The sequence below is a fragment of the Mesocricetus auratus genome, unplaced genomic scaffold (assembly GCF_017639785.1).
Source record: "Mesocricetus auratus isolate SY011 unplaced genomic scaffold, BCM_Maur_2.0 Super-Scaffold_100013, whole genome shotgun sequence".
Taxonomy (NCBI): domain Eukaryota; kingdom Metazoa; phylum Chordata; class Mammalia; order Rodentia; family Cricetidae; genus Mesocricetus; species Mesocricetus auratus.
In genome coordinates this window covers 74,129,639-74,153,474 of record NW_024429196.1, presented here as the reverse complement: position 1 = coordinate 74,153,474, position 23,836 = coordinate 74,129,639, and the positions used below count along the sequence as shown (strand labels likewise).

Below are 23,836 nucleotides of genomic sequence, written 5' to 3'. Positions count from 1 at the left end.
GTGGGCCCGGGTACCTCTTCACGTAGCTGGGCTCTTCTCACGCAGCCCAGTCCCTGGCTGTCCCCTGTACGGGGCGGCCCCGTGCTCTCTAGCCTTCTGTCCCGTTGTCCGGGTGACTGCCTTTACGATCTCAGTGGCTCTTTTGTTTACCTGTGTTTGCTCCTCTTTTCCCTGGAATTCAGTTTCCAAGTTCTTGTCTTTCTTTGCAAATCCCCAGGGCATTGAACGATGCCTGCCACATAGCAGGAGCTCAGTGACTCTTGGGCAGACACCGAAGGCCAGTTCACAGCAACCTTTGACCTTGATTGGCCCTCACTTGATGGGATTAAGGGATGCAACAGCAAGATTGTATCTGGAAGAGGCCTGAACTTGGAGTTAGTCCCCCCCCAGTGGTGTGTGTGTGTGTGTGTGTGTGTGTGTGTGTGTGTGTGCATAAGACACCCTTTCGAGACTCAGTCTCCCCTTCTGAAAACGTGAACCAGTTAATCATAAGACTGTTGACCCACCCTTAAGGGAGGGTAAGTTCCATGCCAGCAGCTTTCAGAATCAAAGGGAGAGAAAAACCAAACCAGCACATTTCTCTTTATTTCCATGGGCAAAGAACCAAGAGGTTGGCCCCACCTTCCCGGAACACTGGGGCAGAGTCTGTGCCAGCGAACACCCTGGGGATATCTGGAAGACCCATACAAGGAGCAGAGTTGGAAGCTCTGGTACTGAATGTGGGAGAATTTGAGATGGACATAGGGACGGGGTGGGGGTGGGGGTCTGGCAACAGAAAAATGGGGACTGAAGGTCTGGGTCAGAAATCCTGGGGTGGCCTCTGCTGATCCCAAATGCCAGTTCTTGGGTTCTCCCCGCCCAACTTAACTCCCTGAGGCAGGATCAACTCTGGTTCCAGCTTGTGTGGCTCAAACATTAGTTCTCTTCACCACGATGCTCCCCACGAAAGTGCTCCCCATCATCAGTGCTCCCCACCATCAATTGGCTGGGTTTCATTGTTCACATTTGTCTCCTTCAGACCTCTGGATTCTTGGAACACAGCTGTGTTGACTTTTCCAGTTAGGTGCCCAGCAGAAAGACTCCTTCTGCAGTGCTCCCAATGGCATGAACCATGTGCTGGTGACAGCCACCATCTGGTGACTAGTACCGTTTGTCTGTGAGTCCAGAAAGCAGGGCCGACAGAAGAGGATATTTGGTAATACTGAGGCAATGAAGGGCAAAGTTGCCACTGGGATCCTTGTGCCCCCAACACACTGTGGGGACAGTTACTGCTGGACCGACAGTGCCCCCTCTGTAGCCCTATACTGCAATGACTGGCGACTACTATTTAAAAGCACCTATTTCCATCTGGGTGTGCTGGGAAGTTGGGAGGTAGGAAGATGGCTTTAGTTCAGGAGTTGGGGGCCAGCCTGTTTAACACAGTGAGAGCCCGCCTCAAAGCACACATGCTTTCTCCTAGCAGCAGGAGCCATCGTCTGTGCCCCTCCGGTTCCTGTGGTCCCCATAGCTTTACCTCGGATAGAGTGAGCACAACAGGATGGGAGAGCTGAGGACCAGAAAAGATCAGAGTCAGACCCACGGTCACCCAAGTCAGCAGACCCTTTGCTCCCGACGCCCAGGTGTGGCAGGATTCGGTTCAGTGATGGCCACTGAAGCCATCTGTCTCCCTGTGCTCTGGTGCTCATGGGGAGGATGCCGTCAGGCCACTTAGCTAGCAGGGGAGGCGGTGGGCATGGCTCGCTCTGACAAAGGGTGCTGCTCTCAAGGCCTCTGGTCCTCAAATAATTCTCATGCCAGGACTTGCGCTGGCAGGCAACAGGTCTCCGTGTGGCACCCTCTGGCAGCAGAAGGGTGCCAGGTAAGCAGAGGTCCTCTGGGGATCCTGTGTGGCCAGAAGAAGCCCGAGCCTTCCCTTGAACGTGTCCTCTCCATGACTTCCAGGTGGCAAACTCCCATCCCACTTCAAACCCGTGATCCTGTAGCCTGCAAATGCAGCTCTTGGGGGCTTCCCTTAAAGCCAAGTGAATCTCCCTGTCCCCTTCCCACTGCTGCTCCAAGGTCTCTCAGCCCTGGATTTGGACCCTTTCCCGGAACTTGTCTCCATCTATCAGGGACACAGACTTTTGGCATGGTGTGGGGATGGAAATGATTATACTGAATATTAGAACAGGCTGGGGATTTTCTTAATGACTCTGAGGCTTGCAGTTCTGGGTCCTCTTGTGCCTCATGACACAGGGCCCCTTGCGGAGAGCAGCAGGGGCTTTGGCTTGGCTGGCCTTTCCTGGTAGCTGAGAGGTGTGGGCCAGCCATTCCCTGGTCTCCTGGCCTCCACTTCCTCATCTGTCCCATGGGGGCACTGGCAGGCACATTGCAGGATCACTGGAGGGGGGGTTAGATGCAGAGGCTCAGACCCTAGGTTGGCCTTTGTGCCTCCTACTGGCACAGACATCTGTATTAATGGCGTGTCCACCTCACAGGTACCACTGGTGCTCCGAGTCTGACTTATGGATGGCTTGCATGGTGCTTGCATTCCTATTGGGAAATAAGTAAAAGATGTGAAAATAAGGTGGCTTGCATGATGTGATCCGCTAGGTCACCTGGGGTGTGGTGGACGGGGAGGAGTGGAGCTGATTGCTTGGGGGAGGTTGAGTGAAGAATGGTCTGGAATGGAGGGGGGACTACAGGGGAGATAATTAATCTTGGTTCATGGAGTCTCCAAAAGTAGGCAGGAACAGGGGAAAACCTCACCTTGGCCAACCGTAGGGCAGTCTGCCTACATCTGCCTGCCTCCTATTGACCCCTGCCTGGCTCCTCACTGGGGCTCTGCCTCCTATTGACCCCTGCCTGGCTCCTCACTGGGGCTCTGTGTGGTCACCATAAAGATCCTCCTGCTGTCTGTCTAGGCTGGGAATCTGCACCCGTGCTCCAGCTTGAGTGGCAAGCCTCCTGCTGGGACAGGCTGTTATTTATGAACATGTTTGAGTTCAAGTACTCCTGGGGGACATGGATTGAGCTATTTTTTACTTTCTGTCTTGAAACCTGGAGACAACTTGGCACAGTCAAGTTCTCAAGGGCAGGAGAAGGAATGATTTAATCAGCTCCCCACAGTGAGGGGCAGGCATGGTGACTGACCACACAGAACCGGAGTCCAGGACCAAGAGCGTCCCCGGGTCTCATGGAAGCACTGTGCCAGAGCAGTAGTGTGGGGACACTCCGAGTACAAACTTCTGGCAGATGATAAACACTGCAGTGGCCTGTCCATCTGTCCATCTGTCTGCCACTGACAAAGGAAGATGGTGACACACACCGTCCCAGGAGATGAAAGCTGGGTAGTCTGACAGACCCCAGGCTCTAGCTAGCTGCCACTGAGTAACAAATTGCCTCCAAACTTAGAGGCTCATAGTCAGAGCAGCAAGCACTGGCCAGAGACCAGGCATCTCTTAGCCCTGCGACGTACTAGACACCAAAGAGAATGGGTCCTTCAAGCAGAAGGCAGCACTGGGCAGCAGCTGCTAAAAGATGAAGTCACCAGCCCTTCTGGTCCTGTAGAGCCTCCTGTTAAAAGCGCAAAATGCAGCCAGGTGTGGTGGGACACACTAATCCCTGCACTTGGGAGGCAGAGGCAGGTAGATCTCTGAGTTTGAGGCCAGCCTGGCTTACAGAGTGGGTTCTAGGACAGCCAGGGCTACACAGAGAAACCCTGTCCTAAAGTACCCACCCACCCACACACACACACATACACACACACACACACAGAGTGAAAAATGCATTCAGGTTTATGCTAATTGCACACACCATGCCCAGAATAGAAAAAGGAGGCAGAGGCTGCAGAATTGTCCCTTTGGTGGGAACTTCTTGCAGTGAGAGCTACCAGAGCAGACAGCTTCTGTGGAAGGTCTAGCCCCTGGCACTTTGTGCTTTTCTTGGGGCAGTCACATTGTTCAGAAAAACAGAACTAGAGTTCAAGACCTGACTTCAGTAGTTTTGGGGCTGTGTGACTCTGGGCAAGCCATTTCTCAGATTTAGCTTCCAAACCTAAACTAAGGGGTGCAGACCTAACTTCCAGTTGCCTGCCTCCTCCAGGACCAAGCACATGAGCTGTGCTTTGGTCCTTGGCCATCTAGCATCCCACAGCTGGTCTGTAACCAGCCTGTCTCCCTGGCCCCAAGACTGAGACCACGTGAACCCATCTTCCACCCAGTGACCCAAAAGCCCTTACAACATACACAGTAAATCAGTGAAAAGGCATCATTTCCCCTCTGACACTCAAGCGGCTTCCTGTTAACTTCTTAGAGAAAGGATGCCCCAGGCCTGACTCCCCCATGATTGCAGCTTCCTGGCCACACCCAGATGGCCCGTCTCCCTGTGACCACACAGGGCAAGGTGATGTCACCATCTCGTCTTTGGGTCTGTGGGCTCTGGCACGTGCAGGTCTTGTTAGGATTCTGGCTGGGCTCTGAGGCCCTGGACAAGTGTACCATCACCTTTAAACGCCGTTTTCTTCATCATGAGGAGAGAGATGGCGGCACCCACCCCTCAGAATTATGATGAGGGTGACATTAAATGAGATAATTGCATGCAAAGTGGCAGATGTGCAGCAAGCTCTCGTGAACAGGGACTATTTTTACCCCGTAAATGCATCTTCAGACTGAGCGGGGCTCCTCTGGCGCTCACCCACTGAGAGCTGCCTCTGTCTTTGAATGCCTGCCTCACTTCCCTTCCCAACACCTCATTCCCAATACTCGGCTTCAGTTGGCAGGTCGGGAAACTGGGGTTTAAAAGAGATAAATGGAGGAGGAGGGACTCTGACCCACTATGCCAAATTTGGGGGTTGCTTTTTAAAACAATATTCTTTTACAATTTTTCCTTTAGCATGTGGGGGTGGGGATTGGCACGCGTGAACGCTTGTCACCCTGTGGGTGTGAGGGTGGGGAGTGGAGGCTGGGGAGTGAGGGGGTCAGAAGGACAGTTCTCTTCACCCACCATGTGGGCTCTGGGTATGCTTGAAATTGCTTCACTTGGGGAAGTACTATACCACTGAGCTACACCCATGGCTTTCCCTTTTAAATAAATGGTTTCTCCACTAGAGGGAAACACTTAGGCTTAACACTTCAAGACACAGGCATGGACAAGGATTTTCTGAAAAGGACTCCAGCAGGATAGGAAATGATTGCAATAATTGACAAGCAGGACTGTGGGAAATTAAAAAAGCTGCTGTACAACAAAGGAATCAACCGAGAGAACCAAGAGACTGTCTGCAGGACAGAACAAAGCTTTACCAGCTATGAACCCAGCAGGGGGTTAACAGCCAGAATCTATAAGACTCCAACATGCATCCCAACATGGGCCAATGAACTATATAGACAGCTCCCAAGGAAGAAACACAAACAGTCAATAACTACTTGAAACTGCTGAACATCTTTAGCTAACAAGGAAATGAAAATTAAAACTATGTTGAGATTCCATCTTCTCCGGTCAAAATGGCTTTCATGAATAAAACAGATGTTCACCTATAATCCTAGCACTGGAGATTGTTAAAGTAGGGATGTTATCATGACTCTGGGGTCAGGCTATAATACAAAATGAGTCCTATCCCAGCCTGGGTTGCCCTGTGGGACAAAGAGCTGGGGCTGTAACTCAGTCAGCATCCTACTTGCCTAGCATTCACGGAGTCCCAAGTTCCATCCCCAGCACCACCTGAATTGAGCAAAGGTTCATCTGTAACCCAAGCGCCGAACCCGTGATGAGGATCTTAAGTCCAAGGTCATCCCCAGCTAATAGTAAAGGTCGAATTTGGGATACATGAGACCCTGCACTGAACTGAAGAAGAGCCCGTCAAAAAAAGAAAGAAAACAAGCAGCAGCAAACGCTGGTGAGAAAGGGATGCTTGTCCACTGCCGAAGGGAGTGTAGATTAGACCAGCCACTATATACATCAGTACAAGGTTCCTATGTGCTACCATAGTGCCCAGCTACGCCACACCTGGGCATGTGCACAAAGGACTCTAAGGCAGCCTACCACAGGGCTACTTAGGGACGCGTGTTCATTGCTTCCCTGTCCATAACAGCAAAGACACGGAAGCAGCCTAGATGCCTATCAGCAGGCAAATGGAAAAAAGGAAGTGTGGTGCATAAGCTCATTCATTTGTAGGGAATGATGGAGTATAACACTGGTGGAAAAGTGGAGAGCCTTGTGTTAAAGCTAGATAAGCTGGATTAAAGAAAGAGGGACATCATGTATTTTCTCCAGGGTAAAACTGAGGGGCTGGAGAGATGCTCAGCAGATAAGAGCATTGCCTTGCAGAAGACCTGGGTTTGGTTCCCTGCACCCTTATGGAGAAACACAGCCATGTGCAAGTCCAGTCCCATGAGATCTGATGCCCTCTTCTGACCTCCATGGTCTTCTGCATACATGTGGTATGCATACATGCACTCAGGCACACACACATACACACAAAATAAAGTAAATAAACATTTAAAATGCATGTGTGCGCATGCCTGCGCATGTGTGTGTGCATGTGTGTGTAGGCATGTGTGTATGCATGTGTGTGTGCATGTGTGTGTGTGCATGTGTGTGTATGTTTGTGTTGGGAGAGGGAGTGTGAAAATAGAAAGGGGCTGTGAGAAGGAAAGGAGGAGTCTAAAGGTGGGAGATGAGAGGATAATGGAATATGTGTAGCATGAAAAGCAGGAGGGACTGTTCGAGAGGAGGAAGGCAGACAGCAAGAGTGGAGGATGGAGGCTGGGGCGAGCAGAAGGAGGCGACTAAAAACAAAGTGTAGTGATGTATGTGTGAATACATCACAATGAAGGCTATCACATGGTATGCTACCCAGAAACAAAAGTAACTGTTTAAAAAGCCAGACACTTGTAACATTCAGCTCCTCAACAGGCTGTCAATTGTACCATGTCCTAAGGGTTTATTAACTGCAGTCCCTGCAAACAACATTTTGAAGCCCTTTCATCTAAAACACAAAGGTTGTAATGAGCAGGTGGGCAGTAGCCGCCTTTGACAAGCAGTTCTGTACCCGCAGGCGTGAAGTCCGTGTGGCTCACAAGCTGCTGCAGCGTAAGGGTAAGGGTAGGAGTACGGCCCGGGGCTTTCTGCTTTTCTTCCATTCAGCAAGTACTTACTGAGCTGTGTGGGCTGGATTCTCTGACAGTCCTCGGGAGACCGCGTTCAAGCAGGCAGAAGAACAACTTAACATTCCCAGAATGGACCTTCGCCGTACCTCACAGCTTCTCTTGTCCCAATTCTTTGCTGTTGCGTGAAAACAACATCAGACCCTCTGCTTGGCAGGAATACCAGGAACATTCTGGGAGGATCCCGATTCCACTCCCACACTGAGAATGAAGGAGAAAACTGCCAGCTGCCCAGGGAGACCAAGCCTTGCCTGGGTGTAGATGCTGACCTGGAAGTTTGCTCTGTGTTCTCTGGCATCCTTGGTAGAGTTCAGAAGTGACTGGTTTGTTGTGAAAGGTAGGGACCTTCAGGGCATTCGATTCTTGACCCTATATGCAAATGTTCTCCCAGGATGATTGATTGACTCGGGACATTTCCTGGCCCCTTTTCCCCCTTGTTCTGCTCCTCCACTTCTGACCTCTTTTATCTTTCTAGTTTTGAATGACACTGATCAGGTTGCTAGTTGGGAAGGCTGTGGGGGACTCCATCTCCAACTCTAAAGGACAGACTGAAGTCTGGTCTGAGCATCTCTAGTTCCTATTCCAAGCCTTCTTCCATTAGGACCCCAGCTTCCACCTGCCACACGCAGAAGAGAATCTACTGAGAACGGAGCAGAGAGAGAGAGAGAGAGAGAGAAAGAGAGAGAGAGAGAGAGACGGGAGGTGGGCTGGGCCCTTTTAAAAGGGAGCATATGGAGCAGGTACGGTGGTGCTCTTGGTGGCTGCAGTTGAGGGCGTATCCTGTCAGAACTCCAAAGGCAGGCCAGTACAAATGCCTAAATACTAACATATCCCACCAGGTTGGACGGCAGAAACATGAATAGAAAATGCTTTAGTTGTTTTAGATAGTGTGTGCAATGTAAGTAACTCAGGAGAAGTTTCATACCGCTTGAGGCTTAAGTGTAAGGAGACCCTGTCTGAAGATGATTGGCCGGCGTGGCTGGCTCTCACTGCAGGCCTCACGGCTCCTGCCTCCTACGCAGGTGGAGTGTCTCCAGCCAGCTGTTCTGTACCATAAGCATAGTCACCCATGTCTGTAGCTGATAAAATTTGATTTCTAAAAACAGACTTGGAATCAAATTATATTAAGTCCGTGTAGATATGAAATGTACACATCTCACTCAATGACATTGTCAAGGATTATAAATGCCTTTGAAATGATTGGTTCAATACGATAAATAACAAGAAAGCAAGGTTCTGGAAGGTGGACATTCAAATGATTTGTTCCAGCCTTGTCTATTACTTTCTGGGTTTTGTACTGGGTGTGGGAGATCTCTGTTGGCTCCTCTAGAATAACTGTTACACTCTTTGTTTCCATCTCACACGCTACATCTTCTTTCTAAGGGAGCAGATGCCCGGGACTTCAAGACAAAACGCATGTCTCGGCATGTCTAAAATTTCAAGGAGGGATGCGGGTTTTCTGAGAGCGTGCCTCACGACCCATCCTTGCTGCCACTCCTCATTTTCTCTGTCTTGGCATGTCAGCTGGACTTCGCTGAAGGCTGTTCCTTCTCCTTGTCACATATGAACAAATCTGGTCTGGAACACTAGCTTTCTATCTTGGTCTCTCTTCTTTTGTCCCTTCATTTCCTTGTCCCTCTCTTCTCTTTTGGAGACAGGTTCTCACTGCACAGGCTTGAGTGGCTTGAACTCGCTACATTGGCCAGGATGGGCTTGAGCTTGCGGCGAGTCTCTTATCTTTTACAGGTGGGCACTACTGTCCCTGGTTGGTTGTTGTGGAATAATCTTTCTGTACACTGAGAGAGGTGTCACTGTGGTTGGTTTAATAAAAAGCTGAGTGGTCAATAGCTAGGCAGGATTTCTAGACACAGAGGATTCTGGGGAAAAGGGACAGAGATGCAAGGAGACACAGGAAACAGGAAAGCAGGATGGACAGTGAGTAGATGAGGTAATGAGCTTCAGGGCGACACATAGGCAGATGGAAGAGATGGGTTAAATTAAGTTATGAGAGCTAGCTAAAAAGAAACGTAAATAAACTATTGGTCATAATTTCATAATTAATAAGTCTCCATGTCATGATTTGGGAGCTGGCTGGAGAAAGTCTTGTAACAGTTGGGTCTCTCTCTCTCTCTCTCTCTCTCTCTCTCTCTCTCTCTCTCTCTCTCTCTGCTATAAAGATCTGTAAAGAATTTGCACTGACTCTGTAGATTGCTTTTGGAAGGATGGCCATTTTTACTGTAAATTTTGCTACAGATGGCCATTTTTGCTGCAGATCCATGAACATGGGAGGTCTTTCCCATTTTTGGCAGCTTCAATTGCTTTCTTCAATGTCTTAAAGTTTTTATAATACAAGTCTTTCATTTATTTAATTGAAGTTACCCCAAGATATTTTACATTATTTGGGGGGTACTGGTAGGTATCCCCCGGAGAAGACTGCTCAGATAGAGCTAAAAAAAAGTCTTTACTAGCTGGCTGGTGACTGCACTGGATATTCAGGGTGAGCTTTTTTATCACACGCAAAAAAATCATATCCTAGGTTGATATGCATCACTTAACAAGAACAAGTAGCCAAAAGCAGAACTACAGCTGCCAAAATAACTAAATAACTAAATAAATAAATATCAAGGCATTTAGAGACTCCCAGAACTATGGGATTTAATAGATTAGGTCTTTGTTTTCATTTTGGCAGGTGGTGTTGTCTACATACAGAGTTTTATGGCCTTAATGGTACTTCTATCATGGAATCAGTTGTTCTAAGATCAGGGGTGGGGGGATGGGGAATGAGGGGGTTGTTACAGAGACTGTTGTGGAAGGTATTGTTTCCCTGATTTCTTTCTCAGTCCATTTGTTATTTGTATATAGGAAGGCTACTGATTTTTGTGAGTTAATTTTGTATTCACTTGCTTTGCTAAAAGTGTTTATCAACTGTAGAGTTTCCCAGTAAAATTTTTATGGTCATTTATATATACTCTCAAATGGTCTGCAATAAAGATACTTTGACTTCTTCCTTTTCAATTTGTATCCCCTTTATCTCCATCAGTTGTCTTATTGCTCTAGCTAGAACTTCAAGTAGCATATTGAGTAGACATGGAAAAATGGACAGCCTTGTCTTGTTCCTGATTTCAGTGGAACTGCTTTGAGGTTTTTCTCCATTTAAGTTGACATTGGCTAGCGGCTTGTTATAAACTGCTTTTATTATGTTGCCATACATCTCTTGTATCCCCAGTCTCTCCAGGACTTTTATTATGAATGGGTGTTGGATTTTGTCAAAGTCGTTTTCTGCATCTAATGAGATGGCCGTGTGGGTTTTGTCTTTCAGTTTGTTTATATGGTGGGTTACGTTTACTGATTTACATATGTTGAACCATCCCTTCATCATTAGGATGAAGCCTACTTGATCATAGTGGATGATCTTTTTGATGTGTTCTTGGATTCAGTTTGCAAGTATTTTATTGAGACTTTTTGCATCTATGTTCACAAGGGAAACTAGTCTATAACCCTCTTTCTTTATTGGATCGTTTTGTGGTTTGAGTATCTGGGTACCTGTGGCCTCATAAAAACGTTTTGGGCAATGCTCCTTCTGTTTCTATTTTGCGGAGTATTCACATTAATTCTTCTTTGAAAGTTTATAGAATTCTGTGCTAGAACCATTTGGCCCTTGGCTTCTTTTGGTTGGGAGACATTTAATGACTGTTTCTATTTAGGGCTTATATGTCTTTTAAAATGGCTTATCTGATCCTAATTTAACTTTGGTAAGTGATATATATTAAAAATCACTCCAACATTTCTCTAAGGGATTCATTAGTGTCTCCTTTAAGGACTGCTAATGTATCAATAAGGGCTGTTTAAGGTCTCTGTCTTATGCTTCAACTATGTTTCCATTCTCAGGGCCTAGTGTGGTAGGGTTGCTAGGCTCTTGTGGAGACACGCTGTCCTGGGTGTCACCAATTGTGTTTTTATGCTGAACTTTAGGCATCTGGGTTTGGGAAGAGTATAATCCTAGGTGCTCATATCTGTTCTTGGCTTTGTTGGGTGGGTGTTTTGTTCCTTGGTTTCTGTTATGCTCCCTGCTTCTTAAGAGGGTGTGGTGGCTGTGTGTTGCCTGATTGAAAACAGGGATTCAGCTAGGTGTGGTCACTGAAGGTTCCCAGTAAGAAAGCGTTTCTAGGTATTAGGGGCTGACACTCAGGAATGAGGATGGGCTTAGGGTGGCGCCTGTGAGGATCCACGGGTAGGTAGAAAGCAGGATGTCCCATCAGGATCTACTTAGTCCTCTGGGAATGTGGTCAGAGGACAGGGAGAAGCTGCAATAGGTGTCTGCTTCAGATCTGGGCATGAGACTGGGCTTGGATATGGGGGAGGAGGGGAAGTGAAGATCTGAAGATAGCCTACCCTCTTCTCTGGCCTACTTACTGCTCTAGCGCGCTTGGCTGGCAGGTTCCCAGGGAATATCTGCTGGAGTTGGGGCTGGGATCATGGGATAAGTTGAGGTGAAGGAAGTTTGGAGGGAAAGATCTGTGTGATCCACTGGAGATGGGGATGCGGGGAGGGGAGGCTGCAGCAGGTTGTCTGCTATAGAGCTGGGCATGAGACCGGGAGATTGGACTTGGAGGAGAGGAGGGAGGGATGAAGATCTACAGTTACCCCACATGCTTCTCTGGCCAGAATGGCCTACATGTTCCCAGGACATCTTATACTTTTTAAGAAAAAAAGAGTCATATTGTACATATCATTGTATAATATTCCTGTCACTTCGTAGAAAGTCATGAAATCCTCCCCTAACAGAGCACTTGGCTACACCTTCCTTTGTACTCTATGGAGGGTCAGAAAATAGCACCCAGAACTACTTGGTGGTCTAGGTTACTCTGGCCTTTCCATGTTTAACCTCTTAGCACAAGGTACTGTAGTTACAGGTAGCTGTGGGCTGCTGTGTGAGAGCTGGCGACTGAACCTGGGTAGGATGGTTCAGTGGTTAAGAGGAGCAAGTTCTCTTCCCAGCACCCACATGGTGGCTCACAATTGCTTGTAACTCCAGTCAGTTCCAGGGAGTCTGATGCCTTCTTCTGGGCATCACATGCAAATAGTACAGACGTATGAGCAGGCAAACATATGCATATATATTTTTAATTTAAAAATGAACGCACATGTGAAAATAAGAGTTTTGGGAGGATAATCTTGGATTATATTACAGGCTCTGTTGTCTCTGTTCTCTCTCTCTCTTCTTTTAAAAAAGCTTTTATCTAAAATGTAAACATTAACTGTGGAATTTGGGACAGAAGGAAAAAAAACTGATTATGCAAGGACTTTATCTCAGTCAAACCTAACCAAAATGTTAACTAATTCAAGTGTTCATTTTGAGCTCACAGTGAACCAATTTGTGTCTGGTACTTTAAATGTTAACTGGTGGAATGGTTCGGGTTTGCACGTTCAGGTGATAATTTGGAGAACTGAGGCTAAACATGGGGGCAGGAGGCATCTGCTTGCAGAATTTACTAGAGATAAAATGGTTTGCAATATGATTTGAAGAGAAAGAAGGTGTTATACATTCCAAAAAGTTTTATCTATTAGCCACAGGGTGTTAGGTCTGACATGGAGGTAGGCAGGCTAATTCAGGGGCTGAAGGCAGCTCAAGATAAACTGTAATTAGATTCTGGACCTGTAGCATTCTGACCACTAGAGTAAGTGGTTTTCAGAGTGAGGTCCGGCTACAGTCCAAATGAGATGTCCTCTCTGCTCAAGTCTTTGAACTTGTGGTCTCTAGCTGGTGATGGTGTTTTGGAAAGTTGCTGAACTTTATGATGTGGGGGTCTATGTGGGGTGGTCACTGAGTGTGGATGTTGTGAGATATACTCTGGCCCTGGTTCTGGTTGTGTTTGCTTCCTAGTCAACTTCTTGTGCTCTTGCTGCCACAGAGGGGACTGGTATCACCTCAAATGATACCGCAGCCTCCCTGCTGTGAAGATTAAGCCAAGGCAAGCCCTTCCTCCTCTGGGCTGCTTCTTGTCAGGTACTTGGTCACCGATGGCCCCCAGGCTGGACACAGCACCTCCACCCGAGAACATGTCAGAGAAGCCTAATCTTGGTGGCATCCCAGACCCACTGACTCAGAGAGTAAGAGGCAACGCTCAGAATTATTGTTTTGAGAAGTCCCCAGCTAGTCTTCCTGCTGGTTTGAAGCCCTTAGCTACCGGTTTAGACATACTCCAAACTCACCAGCTAGGCATCCAGAGACCTGGGTGTCTGGGACCCAACCTGCCTTAGAGGCAGCGGCATCTCCACTATGCGCTTTAAGGAGACTTGGGAAGGCTTCTGACATGGAGCTCACTCTGTGTCTTTGAACAGATCACACACACACACACACACACACACACACACATGCACACACACATGCATTCATGCACATATCACACACATGCACCACGAACTCACCCACACGAACGAATGCACACCGGTGCCCACACACACAACACACACATGCACACACACCACACATGCACACACACCACACATGCACACACAGGGATTTTATAAAGCCTCACTCTCTTACTGCAGCTTGGCTTCAGAACAGCTCCATCAATGGCCAAAAATGGGCACCCTGGGTTTTCAAGTTCTCTGATGCTTGGAGACCCTGCTGGATAAAGGTTGCAGTCTACCATGGCCTGGCAGTGCTCTCTGAGCTCTGGAACATGGAAGACTCTCTCTCCATGGACTGGTCAGTTCTTTTCATATGTAAAGACCAGGTCTTACTTTTCTAGAGCTACTAAATCTTCAGCTGAAAAAGGCAAATTCATGCAACTTACCTCGCTGACAGAGATAAAATCACAAAACAGGTCTCAGTTTAATTTTTTTTACAATTCCTTTATTTAAAGGAAGTTGCTTTGCAAGGGGTGGTCTCTGTAATCAACCACCTGTGTCTCGCAGTAAATGAGCATTAGATGGAAAGAAAAGATTTAAAGTTTATGTAAATTGTGAGGGTCTATGAAAGTAATTTAAGATGTGTAATTAGATGGAAAAATGCAAAAATGAGAAATGTTTCAGATTTCTTTCCTTCTTGTGATACTATTGTTATATTAAGACTTCAAAAGTTCAGAGTTTTAGCATTAATCAGCGGAGTTCTGATAAGCTACTAATCTAGCTCTGGCAAACACTGACTGTTATTATCATAGTCATAAGCTCAAAAATGTAAATTTCCTTTGGTTGTCTTCTAAGTATAGACCTAAAGGTGATTCTCATCAGGCTATAAGTGTCTCTGTCCAATCTGTACATTCAACCCTCAGGCTATGTAGGAAAAGTGCTCATGCTTCTTACCCAGAATCAGTTTTGGGGTCCCCGGCTTTTGCTGTGACTCAAAAACGTGAGTTTATTGCTTTTTCTACGATGTAGATTTCAGTACAGACTGCAAACAGTAGTAATGCTAATATATCTAAAACCTTTCACCTTTTTGTTTTTAAACTTAAAAAAGTTCATGTAAGCTTCAGGGAGTCATGAGACTTGGATGTACCAGTCACAGGTCAAATGGACTCTAAATAAGTTCTGTCAATCAACAGTTTAAGCTTTCCCCACTACTGCCTATCCCTGAGGGTCCTGCTTCCCTAGTCTTGGGACTCCTCCCCTCCCCCAACTACCAGACCGATGGGCCTGAAGGTATCGAATGTTCACCCAAGATAAAAAATTTCCCCTTAATGCCTTAACTTTACCTTCTGTCCCTAGTATCTGTCTTAACAGGTTTCCAATTAACTGCAAACTGCTCCAAAGCTGCCCGCAATGTGCCGGCCTCGGGCATTCCTTCAGAACCTGCCCCCTGACTGCTTCCAAGTGGGGAGCACTTCTGTAGCCCCAGGTGGTCCCGGCAGAACCTGGGCCGGAAGCACAACACATGTCCTCCGACCTGCACTTCCCTCTCCCTTCCTGGCTTGGACCCATTCCAGCCTTCCTGGGCCCCCAACAATGATGTCCTTTATCATCAACAAAAAGGCTGGCAGGTCAGGTCCCAAAGAAACCTGGACAAGTCTCACTCAGTGCCTGTGGCTCCTCCCAGCACTTCTCGCCCCACCCCCTACCCTAAACCCCTACAGCCCAGAGGCTTCCCTTCCCTTCCCTTCCTTTCATAGGCCCCTTCCTATATGATCCAGAGATTATGGTCACACTTGTCCTCAGTTCTCTTTCTCTAGGCTCCTGGCTCCCTCCCTCCTTCCTCTTTCCCTCTCTCCCCTCAGTAATCTATATCACTCATATAACTTTGGATAAGTTGGGCCTTGCAAATCATGTAAGTTGTTTACTTTCTGTCTTCATGAGTCTCCAGTCTCCCTCCAGGATGGGAATGTTTTAATTGGGAGAGCATTTAACAGTCTGTCTCCAGTGTTTATTTCACTCATCCCTCCCCTTCCATTATGTTCTCTGAGCCTCAGGAGCACGATGACGTCATAGCTATGCCACGGCATCAGTCTCTCATCTTCAGGGCCTGTGCCAGTGGTTAGGAGTCTCTTTGGCACATCATCATTGGTAAAAGCAGGCTTTTCCTGTGACCAATTGAGGCTGACAACGACAGTTATCTATGGGCGGGCGCAAGCACAGAGCACAGACGTTCACAAGTCAACTTGTCAACGCACCTGTTTAACAAAGCAACAGCAGTGGCTTCTCTCCCCACTCACAAGACTTAGTCCTGGCTTATGGTAGTAGCTGCGAGTTGCCTCCTGTGGAACAAGCCTTGTATGCAATTGGAAAGCAGTTGGTTGTACCCATGGTGTTAATGCCATGTAACAGGTAGGCACATCTTGCCTGGTATGTCTGTACTCCTCGATGAAGGGTCCGTAGCTGACCGGGACCGTTGGTGTCAGTTCTCACTTGGTAACATGTATAGCATCCTCTAACAAAGCCAGCAAGGAGGGAGCTTCCAACTTTGTCCCATTCTGATTTCTCCGTGTCTTATTGTCTAGTCCTAACTGACACCAGTGGCAATGTCCTTTATTCTTTGTGAGTCTTCATAGCCACAACTCATAAGGATGTAACCCATGCTTGCTACTGGGATTTTTACCCAACAGTGTTATGACTCCTGGAAACGTCTTTTTCCATTTATGGAGGGTGTCTTCATTTAAAATTCTTAAGTGTTATCTTTATGGTTTTTATAGATATTTTTGCAAATCTGTAAGGCATTCAAGTATATCCAGGTGTCCCGGTTTCATTTCTGTTGCTGAAATACCCTGACAAAAAGCAGTGTGGGGAAGGAAAGGATTTGTCTGGCTTACAATCCCAGTTACAGCTCGTTATTTTGGGGACATCAAGGCACAGACTTAATGTGTCACATCCAGAGTCAAGAGTAGAAAGAGAATAAGTGATTGAGGGCCCAGCCTAGGGGAAAACGTGGAAGGGCAAACTGGGATAGATGGTTCAGTCTGTCTCTGTCTGTCTGTCTTTCTGTCTGTGTGGACGTGTGGGGGTGGGGAGAGAGACAGAGACAGAGAGAGAGAGAGAGAGAGAGAGAGAGAGAGAGAGAGAGAGAGAGAGAGAGAGAGGCTGCCTCCTAGAGGGGACTAGGGAGACAGCAGTAAATAGAGTGTTTGCCCTGCAAGTCTGACACCAGTGTTCAGATCCCCAGAACCCAGGTAAATCCAGAGGCAGTAGCCATGACTGTAATCCAAATCATCCTTCCACAAGATGGGAGGTGGAGACAGGAGAATCCCTGGAAGCTCCCTGATAGCTAGCCTGTCCTACACAGGGGTGAATAAAAGACCTTGCCTCGAACCTGAAGTTGTCCTCTTACCTCTTACAGACATTATGGCAACACACACACACACACACACACACACACACACACACTCACACACACACACACACTATTGAGATGGGTGGGGCAGCTGCAGGCCTGGGATCACTTCCCAATAGCTGCTCTGATCTCTTAGGTGAGGATCCCATCTCCCAATACTGCCACCCAGGCGCTCTGGAGGGACTTCATCTGTCGGTGAGGGCAGTGCTGAGGCAGCATACAGCCAATCTCAGCAGACCTTCCATTCTGTCCCTCCCCTCTCAGGCTGCTTTGCTCTGCTGTGTGCTGCTCCTCCAGGAAGCAGATCAAGATCAAGAAAAAATCTAAATGATGTCCTACAGACCCTGGACCTGTCAGGCCTCAGAGCCAGTTGCTCCAGGCTTAATGTGTTCCTGACACACTCTCTCTCTGTCTCTGTCTCTCTCTCTCTGTGTGTGTGTGTGTGTGTGTGTGTGTGTGTGTGTGCAGAAGCTAATTTTGCAGGGTCTTAGCCTAACCAAGGAAGGCTGAGCTGGGTCCAAGGAAAGGAAAGTGAGCTGCTCACTTGTTCCCCAGCCTACCAGGATCTCCTTCCTGTGCACACTCCCTAACACTTGGCTTTTCTGCCAGGCTCCCGTTCCTGCCATGTGGTTGCTAACCCATTAGGTGGTTGACCTCCATGCTGACCCAACTCAAACAGAATGACCTTTCCTCCTCTTCCTCCTTTGGGAAGCTTCTGAGATTTACAGCTTGTATGCTGGGGGTTTTTTCTTCTAAATTCTAATGAATTGCCCTTAAGATTCCTTTTGAGTCTATTCTTAAATCTTTTATTAATGAAACTAGGAGCCTCAGGTGGAGACATTTCTTATAACATGTGGTGCCTGAAAAGTTTCTATAGCCAGCTAAGCCACCGCTGATGTACCAATCCAAATCAGACCAAATCAAACCAAATTAGAAAAAGCCCAAGTTTAATGGTTACAACACTCCCGGATGGCCTTCCAGCCAGAGGATACGGAAAGGGAAACTGGAAAAACCATGAGTCTTCTCTGGTGGACAGTTTAAATACCCTGTGGGTGTGGTCTTGAGTATCTCCAGGGGAGGGACCATCATTTGGCAGGCTTTCTGAGATCCAGCAGGGTTTGGAGGGAGATGTGCTTGGGTGGAAATTCCACCATAACATCCCAGACTCTTTGGGTATATGGATGCCAGTGACTGGGGTGAAGCTTCCACCTTAACAATGGCCACAAAGCAACTCCACCAAACATCCAGTAACACTCCCTCTCTGATAGAGCATTTAGAGCCTCTACTTGGGATGAGTTACACTGTCCTGGGCCTGTGGCCTCACTAGGCTGTGATATAAGATGTCTTTACCATTTATCAAGCAAAATCCATGCACAAATATTAAAGGACAAATGGGGACCTAAACCGAGTCACAAGCAGTCACTTATACTTGGGGTTGCTCGTTCCTCTCTCCAAAGGTCTGCCTCTTCCTCTAACGTGTGGTCCCCAATGAAAACCCCGCCTCTTCGGCCAAAAAACATTCCTCTCAATCGGCTAGGGAACCGGCGACAGAATTCCTGCACCGAGGCTGTGTGTCCTGTTCTGCTTTGGTCCCACCCTAGCACTTGGCATATGACTTGGTGCAGCACAAGTGTTCCGTTGGTGCTTACTGAATGGACAAGTTCCGTTGGTGCTTCACTGGGGAGCCAAGGAAGAGGATCTCCTCTTTGCTACAGGACTTCCCTGATTGCAGTCCCTGCCGGGAGGTGGCCCTATCTCTAGACCCACGTTCTCCTCTGATGGCTGTGCAGCCGTGGCCAAGGACAAGGACACTGCAGTCAATTAGGGGCCGTGTTTACATGCTGAAGCCTGTTCTTCTCCGCACTTCCTGCAGATTGGACTGGGCGTGCTAAACGCATAATGAGTCTGCGCAACTCTTTAACGCGCTTGCAATTCTTACTGCTCCCCTCAATGATTACATATAATTCGCCGAACTGATTTGGCTGTGTGACTTGAAAGGCATTTGGGGAAAAAAAATCTCTGTAATTTGTCACTCAGCTCACCCTGGACTTTAAAATGAATGCGGGAACACATGAAGGAAACATTCACAGTTGTGACCTGTGCAATTTTTGACGGATGGCCGGTATTCAACGAAACAAACAAAAAAAAATTACTGAATTCCATTCATGTGCCAGACCTCATGGGAGCAACTGGGGTTTCACTGTTGATTAGGAGTATGCTTCTGGCCTCAAGGTGCTCAGAATTGAGGGAGGAGTGCTTAGAAGTCAGAGAGCAAGGACACCGGGGAGCAGTTAAACTCGTTTGTCTCCCCGTGAAATGTCACATTTACCAACTGCTCATCTTCCTCAGAGTCCTGCTTAAGTGTCCCCTTCTCTTCAGTGTCGGATGTGTTGAATCAGAGCCATCACTCAACAGAGGCTGTGCCTTGGCTGGGTCTTCAGGGAGATGGTATGTTTGAATATGAAATGCCCCTCCACAGGCTCACGTGCTTGAACAGTTGGTCCCTGGTGGTGGCAGCTCTTCCGGAGGTGGAGCCTCACTAGGGCAGAGATCATTAGGGGCAGACCTTGAGGCCTCTTCTCCTGGTTCCACCTCCTGTTTCCACTTTGCTTCCAGAGCGTGGATGCCGCGTGACCCCCACCTTCCTGCCCGTGCCATCGTCACTTCCCTGCCTGCTGTCATGTCCTTACCGCTGTGGTGAATCGTGTCATTTTTGGAACTGTAAGCCCAAACAAGCCCTTCTGTCCTTAGCTGCTCTTGTCAGGGTATTTTCTTCCAGCAACAGAAAAGGAAGCTGAGGCAGATGGTGACCTTTGAGTTGGTGCCTGAGTTGGACTTGGAGCTGGTTCCGAGCGGGGCTCTCCAGGGGCATCAGTCACAGGGGCAGGAGAGAGCGACGTTCTCACCTCCCACCTTCCTCGGCGATGGTGCCTGCCAGCTGTCCTGCCAGACTCCCCTGCCCGTCCTCCTTTCACCCAGAAGGGTCCAGGTGGAGCCAGCTGTGTGCCCCTCCCCCACCCGCCACAAATCTTCACCCCTCAAATCCCTGTGTGTGTGTGGCATCTTCTAAGAACAGCAGGCAGTCGAGCTTAACAGACCTCATCTGGTGTTTTCCTTCTGCAATCTTAGCCTAAAGTCATCCAGGGCCGCTAAACAAAAACTCTTGAGATCCTTGAAGCAGAAGGACTTATTGAGCTGTTACTAACGTCTACAAGAAAAGACTTGCATACTGGGTCAAGTCTGCCTAAGTCCAGCACCAAGGCTAACATCCAGAGCTACTGGAGGGAAGACCTGTGTCTCTTCTGCACTGGCAGAGGAGAGGGGAGGGGCGCATGGGCACTCTGTGGTGTAGGCAAGGAAGAGTCTGCCAAGTTAGGGCTTCTTGGAGTTGAGTCAGTGTTTTAGCTCACATTCAGGAATCTCAGGTGGCCTTTTGTTTCTTTAGACACCCAGGACGTCTCCCTTCCCTTTCATCCCCATCATCCTTGTAATCAAATTCAAAATAACTCAGAAATTTTCTCTTATCAAGGTCTACGGGCCACTTAGTAGTTGAAGTTATCTTCTTAGTCCAGAGTCCCAAAGTGAAGCATTGGGGGAATGCTGTCTCCTCTCTCAACACCTCCTGGGAAGACTGGGTCCATGCTCATTCTCCAGGCAGGCGCTGTGTACACATCCAAAACAAGGACATCTATTCCCAGTGCCCTGTCCCCAGCCTCTTCCCCATCTCAGCAAAAGGCATTTAATCCATCCTTCTGGTTAAGCACTTTGTCACCTGCATCATCATCATCACCACCACCACCATCATCATCATCATCATCATCATTATCTTTCTACCTGGATGTTGTGGTTTGAATGTAAATTTGTCTTCTCTGAAAATCGTGTTGGGGTTTTAGCTCCATGGTAAGACACAAAATCCAACGGTTGTGTTAGAGATTGTCTTTGGGACTGATAGGAATTAGACAGTCTTCTTGGGGCAGCCCCAAGACTGAATCCTGGCAGCTTTATAAGGAGAAAGGCCAGATCGTGCATGCATACTTTGTCTCATGCCATGCCATGCCCTGTGCATGGACTGTGATGGCTGTTTTTGATTGTCAACTTGACTACACCTGGAATTAACTGAAACCCAAGCAGCTGGGTGCACCTATGAGAGATTTTTTCTTATTTAAATCATTTGAAGTGATTTAATCAGGATCTTTTGAGGTGGGAAGACCTGTCTTTAGTCTGGGCCACATCGTCTGCTGGCAGCCTGTATAAACAGTATGAAGAAGAAAGCTTTTGTTCAGCCTGCTCGCTCTCACTCTCTCTGTCAAGTCCTTTCCTTCACTGACATTAGCGTCTGCTTCTTTGGGATTCCTTCCTATACTGCAGATCAACTGAGACATCCAGCCTCGTGGATTAAACAAATACTGGATTCTTGGACCTTCCATTGGCAGGTGGCCATTGTTGGACTTGCTGGTCCATAGTCTGCAAGCCACTCTAATAAATCCCGTATATTCACTCCATCATTTCTGTCCTTCTAGAGAACCCTGACTAATACAGGGATGCTATCTACAGGAAAGCCATCACCATAGGTATCCCATTGACCTTGGACATCCAGAACAGTTTTTGTCAACTTGACCTAAAGCTAGTGTCCTCTGAAAGAAGGGCATCTCATTTGAGAAAATGCCTCTATAAGATAGACCTGTGGGCAAGCCTGTGTGTCATTTTCTTGACTAATGATTGATGTGGGAGGACCCAACCTATGATGGTTTGAATAAGAAAGGCTCCCAAAGGCTCATATATTTAAGGCACTATTTGAAAGGATTACAAGGATTAGAAGGTGTGACCTTCTTGTAGGAAGCTTGCCACTGGGTTGAGTTTTGAATGTTCAAGGCCCCATGCCAGGCCTACCTAGAGTCTTGGCCTACAGATCAGGATGTAGCTCTCAGCTAGTGCTCCAGTGCCATGCATGCTGCCATGCTGTCTGCCATGAGAATAACGGACTAACGTTCCCAATTAAATGTTTTCTTTTATAAGAGCTTCCTTAGTCATGGTGTCTCTTCACAGTAATAAAAGACTGACTAAGATAATACAGCCCATTGTGGCTGGTACCACCCCTGAGCATGTGGTCCTAGGTTGTATAAGGAAAAAAAACTGAGCAAGCCATGAGGAAGAAGCCAGTGAGCAGTGCTCTCTCACGGCCTCTGCTTCAGTCCTTGCCTCCAGGTTCTAGCCTTGAGTTTCTACCCCACCTTCCTCAGTGATGGGAACATCACATGGGTCTTGGATATCAACTGGTAGGGCGTAGACTTTAACTGACGCTGAGGACGGGAGGCATTTTCAGCAGAGAACGTCCTATCTAAACTCGCATGGATGAGGAAGGATCCCTCCTTCCACGGCTTGCTCTTTTCTCCTTTCCCCTTCTCTGCTTCCTTGGTGTTGACTCCATTTTCAGACCTCATGTCACAAGATGGCTACATCGGCTCTAGCTTACTTACTTACTTTCTTACTCTTCTCTAGATGGAAAGAGCTGCAGTATTTAAACACTTAATTTTCTCCCCTGGGGCCAGGTTCTCCACTCCGACCCACTCATGGTGACAAATACTGTGTAATGTCCCATTGCACTGTGTGAGTGTGTGTCACTTTTGTGATTGATTCAATAAATAAGCTGAATAGCTGAATAGGAAGGGATTGGGTGGGAGAGCCAGACTAGGAGGCCCCTGGGAAGAAGGAGGGCAGAGTCTGAGGAAGCAGGAGATGAGCATGCCTTGCTGAAAAAAGGTACTGCCACGTGGCAGAGCACAGATAAGAAATGTGGGTTAATTTAAAATGTAAGTGTTAGCTAGTAACAAGCCTGAGCTATTGTCCGAGCATTTATAATTAATACTGGGTCTCTGTGTTGGTTATTTGGGAGTGACTCCCAGGACAGGAAAACTTTGCCTACCAGTACAATACTGACTGGCCAGGCTTGGGCAGGTGTCTCTGGAAGCAGAGTGGGATTCACCTTTACCAGAAGCAAAAGCACTGACAAGGCAGGTGGAGAGCTGCATAGGAGGAGACTTGATGAGTCCATTTTTGATGATTTACTCACAGTCTGCATTCAGCTGCTCTTCTCTGGGAGGTGGGTGGTGGCAGCAGCTTCTCTGCTTCTTCTGTGGTGGAGGCCTCTGGCTAGGACAACTGAGAGTGTGAATTGAGGCTTGAGAGTGGCCCAGGCGGGGTGCTGTGGAGAGGCCAGAGGGCCCAGTCCTCAGAAGGTCAAGTTGTGGGCTGGGATTTGCTTCCTGGGTGACATCAGCTTGCACTTACTTCTCTGCCTCATCCCTTATCTCAGGAGCACAAGAAAGGTTTCCCTCCGAGAGCTGGAGGCCTTGGGCAGTCCTCGGCCTGGCATTGCATCTCCACACACAGTTACGGCTCTGATCATTCCGTCTGTTCACAACAGACTCAGTTGTAGGTGGGTCGCTGACTCAGAAAACTGTTGGAGAGGAGAAGACAGCAGTCGTGTCACCTGCAGAAAAGAGCCTGAATTTGTCAACCTGAAATGCACCCCTTCCAGCTGCAGGACGGAGTGCTGCGGAAGCGGTCAGTAGGGAGACACAGACCCGGGGCTTCTGTTGCTGTCACCAGGACTGCAAATGTGTCCAACCTGGTGGCTTCCCAGGCTTGTCCGCTCTGTGCCTGTGCCCCTATTGATTCCAGTCTCCGGGTCTCAAAAATCTCATTTTTTCCTTCATCACACAGGTGGAAAGATGACCTACTTACGTGTATTCAAGGGGGTCATCCGTATTTCACTCTTGCCCCTAATGACGGCTCCTTTACTATTTTCTCCCATCCCATTTCCCGTGTCAGGCTTCACTGCTGCCAGAATCGGCCTGTTAATTTCCATTCTGTAGCCTCCTCCCCTTTGGGTGATTACCACTCTCCCCATGTAATTACCAGCCTTCCTAAA

At 47.9% G+C, this 23,836-nt stretch overlaps 1 long non-coding RNA gene across 1 annotated transcript; it reads right to left on the bottom strand.

The window, feature by feature from the left end:
- Positions 1–567: 567 nt before the first annotated feature.
- Positions 568–7,471, bottom strand: LOC121143663. The gene is made up of 2 exons (XR_005880963.1): positions 7,134–7,471; positions 568–2,532 (listed from the first exon to the last, which is right to left on the bottom strand). It is a non-coding gene; the product is annotated as an uncharacterized LOC121143663 (long non-coding RNA).
- Between the last annotated feature and the right edge of the window lie 16,365 nt (positions 7,472–23,836).